Source organism: Xenia sp. Carnegie-2017, unplaced genomic scaffold (genome assembly GCF_021976095.1).
Source record: "Xenia sp. Carnegie-2017 unplaced genomic scaffold, XeniaSp_v1 HiC_scaffold_3, whole genome shotgun sequence".
Classification (NCBI taxonomy): domain Eukaryota; kingdom Metazoa; phylum Cnidaria; class Anthozoa; order Malacalcyonacea; family Xeniidae; genus Xenia; species Xenia sp. Carnegie-2017.
The window spans coordinates 3,300,080-3,304,319 of record NW_025813493.1 but is presented as its reverse complement, the minus strand read 5'-3'; the positions used below and the strand labels follow the sequence as shown (position 1 = coordinate 3,304,319).

The window sequence follows — 4,240 nt, the reverse complement described above, 5'->3', positions numbered from 1 at the left end:
CCTTATTTAAAACGTGATCTTTTAGAGAACCTGACATCGATGATCTAACTTGAATCAGTTGAATATGCCAGTATTGTATCGATTCTTTTGGCCTTTGTAAGCAACACGACAGATTTACAAGACGTTTAATAAGAACATGTATTTTCAAAGTGATTGACAAATCATTCCACTTTGAAACTGAGATATTTTCTTCTGCTGCATGATGTTACCTTTTGGCAGAATCGTCTACACTAGTCCAACTGATATTCACAACGTTTCTTTTGATTGCAGAGCGAGCATGCTTGGTACAATGGCTGGGTACTGCAATATAAAATTTACGCATGCGCATCATTGCTTTCTTTATGACGCGCTTTCGTCAGCGAGAACGACGCTGAAGATTTTTGCTCTAAATTACTCATTTCATTCCTAACGATTGGAGATGACTTTAATCCACCAAGAAACGATAAACTGTTTCAGCAAATGTGATTACCTTTCTTTATCAATTATAATTTTGATTCGGTTTGTAATGTTGTTTTATTTATTTTGCTATTGGTAGAGGATAATTAAGCCACTGATATGTAAAACTGGACTTTTATCCACGTACATATATATAGTAGGCATTGTGAACAAAAGCTTCTCCCTACGGCAACGAAATATTAGCCAAAATAAATCGATCGAAATTGTTGACAAACAAAGAAAAACAAGCGAAATATTACAGCCGTGGCAGCAAACCATTAATAGATCTCAACCAGGAGATACAGAATTTATACGACCAGACCAGACGTGCAGGACATGAAGGAAAGAAGTGTGTAACAGAAGTTTGCACCCACGTCGTACAGGTTATTTCGGAAGGCTAAATATGCAGACGGAACAGAAGACATCTGGCGTCCACTAAAGAAAGGGAAAGATTGATACAGAAGTACTGAGGAAGAAGAAAATGAACAATCTGAGTCCGAGACCCAAATGAGCAACCGGTGCAGTAAGTTCTCTACGCAACACGTCCACAAATGTCAGTATAGAAACCAATCAGGCACGACCAGACACCGACATATCAAACCTCAGTGAAAATCTATATGGACATAAATTGCAATGAACGTTTTACATGTGATTACCAATTTTTATGAAACTACTCTTAGGTCCTTCAAATTATAACCTTGTTTTGTTCCTTATGAGGAGATAGATGTAAAGATATAAATTGTCGGGCCTTTTGACCCAGGATGTACCTGTATTGGCGCCTTCTAAATTGTAGTAGTGTAAATAAAAATACACCAGCTTTTGCTTCGGTCATATAGTTAAAAGGCATCGTTACAGCTCATACTTTTTATCAATAGAGTGGAATTATGAATGAGTTGATTACATCCTGTTGTTTACTTATTTGATATTTTGTTGTATAAAACATAACAAATTTACAAATTATATAAATTTCTATGCCTAAAACTCAACCCAACTGTATTCCTGTCTACAAGTGATATGTATCCTTCTTTTGATATTCTGCACTCAATTGAATTAAGTAATTAATTTATATGCACGACTTACAGAAACCTTTAAAACGTGGCACTCAGTACAGATCATTTTCAAATATAGCTATATTTTGTGTATACTTTTGATGCAGTAAAATTGATTACAAGCTGTATTTCACCGTTGACCATTCTTAAAACAATTTACGCTGCTGAAGTTATTTCGCCTAACACTTTATAAAGTTTTAAAGTTTATTTCTAATAAGTTTGTTAGGATTCTGCTGAAAATTTGGTGAAACATTTCTTTAAAATGAATATATTATTTCTATAACAAAAAATTCTGTTGTTGAAGAACAGTCTGTTTGCTATAAAATACTACCATTTTGTAGTCTTTTTATGCAGCATAGGAGTTTGATCAATCTTTAATTTAGAACTAGGTTAAATATATGTGTTGAATAATGTACCTTTATTTGTGTTTGTGATCCAGTTAGGGTGTGTTGGAGGGCTCAGCCACAGTTGAATTTCAAAATTGTGCCAGTAGGCCATATATATCAAAGCTAGCACTTCTATACATCAGAAAGCCAGCAATTTTTAATATATATCAGAAGGCATCAACCGTTGTATTATACATTAAAAGGCCAAATAGCTGAAATTATGGAGATATGCCTCTGTGATCTTATAAACCAAACCTACAATTAAAATATCATTGACAAGTCTAGAAGTAATGTTCTACTTTGAGCTACAGAAGTAGGGTACATTTGTACAATTCATTACCAAATATGTAATATACTCAGCTGTTTCAGTGAATATCCTAATTCTAATTACTTTATTTTTAAATGATGAACTAAAAATACAAATACAACATGGAAAATCGTAAGAGTTTGTGTGATTTGGTGTAGTTGTTTGTTTTAGTGTGGAAGTGGCTAAGAATTGAGAAGTTTGTAAATTGACCCATTTCACAACATAATGAGAAATCATCTTCGATTAGAAAAACAAGCTTTGGAATTCTCATATGATCAATTAATTGAACCTTATATCAAAGCAGTTCAAGCTGTAACACACCATACATAATCAAATTTCGTAAAATTACGACGTAAGGCTTATTTCTTCTTGCTTCGTAATCCTCAGTTCTGTGATATGTAATGACATTTAGTAAATCAACAATCAGTTATTACACACTTATCCATAAAAAATAATGCAATATCTCAAAATACTGTATTACTAGCAGTAATTTACCGTGGCCCAGAGGTGCAACACACAAACACAAATTCAAATACACAAACACAAATTTAATATGCAAATTCATATCCGGTTAATTTGCCAGCCAAATGTGTTCTGAATTTACAAAGTTGCCGAAGTGCAGAATATTGTCATATTCTTATATTTTCGTTTTAGAAAGTAAGATAAATACATAACATTCGTGAAGTATTTATTACATTTAGCGTTCATGTATATGTTCGTATTATCTTTCCCGGCTGTTGGTAGTGTGAACTTGAACACCATGTTATGTACAGTATGCAGAGTTCACTAAATACAAGGGGTAATTATTTGTGCTAACTGTGGGATGGATCTTCGAAAGTCTGACGAATCAAAGACCTTGCGGAACAGTGATCCATCAACATCAGCTGGGCCTTCTACTGATCCTCGTGCCACCAAACTTTGACTTTTAAAGTATTTGGCAGATATTTCATTTGCCACTGTTGAGACAAGGAAGCGTCAAGATCGTTTTGTCTCCACAAAAGAGGGAAGAAAATGAGACTGTCAAGGTTTGTGATTATTACTACCTCTGCAAATAGGTCATGTCAATAATTATTTGAAGGGTGGGTGATGGTAGTGAATAATTATATTCAATGCTTGTTTTTATGTTGATATTACTTATGTAATTCCCACCTATTTAAGCTGAAATATAAAATGCTGCTATAGGAAATTTGTTGTTTTTGCAGTCATTCGAATCAACACAATAATACTTTTGTTGCATGCTTTAAAAATCAGGCTCAGGTTTTCATGGAGAAGGATTGAATAGTATTTTCCATTAAAATGTCTAATTATTTTTTCATTCTTCATCACACATTTTGTGATGGCAGGTCATGAACACCTTGTAACTGGATATTTTTTCCACCCCAGATGAACATTGGAATTATTGAGCTGGATGGGAATCATTTGAAGTAAGCGAAGCTCACTTTTTCCTATTGATGTAAAAAATTTGTGATTCTCATGTTGTCATAAAAACTGCTAGGGTGGACAAGCAACTACCTCACAATAAGCAACTCCATGATGAAAGTTCGAATGGGTTTTGTTGTACCCAGATATGGAGTTTATATTTACCAGGCACAACAGAAACATTTTCTGTAGAAAAGTACAAGGAGTCCCTTGGCAGGCCATGCAGTAGTGTCAATTTGTATGTTTGCAAGACTTTGGATTATGAAAGTGAGGAGGTTTTCTATTAATTATTAAAACACTTTGTTAATGTGTAGGCAATTTATTAATGTTGATTAAACCTAATTATGAGCATTTAATAATCAAAGTAATTCTGTAAGGTCAAGTATATAATAATTTTTGCACCATTTGGTTAATTTTATGAAACTATCATGATACAAATAAAATTAAACACTTACTTTATAAGGAGCTAATATTAAATATTACACATTAATACTGTAAAAGACAACATTCATTCAGATGTTATACTTGAGAATTCCAATATGAGTGCATAAGGAAATCAGCAAAAGTGTATTATGCAACAATCTTTATTTAAATAAGTTACATATTTGATAAAAATACAAATATTTGTTTTGTAGTTGCTAATG

The 4,240-nt window shown here is 33.1% G+C and overlaps 1 long non-coding RNA gene across 1 annotated transcript; it reads left to right on the top strand.

The window, feature by feature from the left end:
* The first annotated feature begins 3,175 nt into the window (after nt 1-3,175).
* On the top strand, nt 3,176-3,717 carry LOC124454562. Its single transcript, XR_006951515.1, has 3 exons — nt 3,176-3,202; nt 3,521-3,601; nt 3,673-3,717. It is a non-coding gene; the product is annotated as an uncharacterized LOC124454562 (long non-coding RNA).
* The last annotated feature ends 523 nt before the right edge of the window (nt 3,718-4,240 follow it).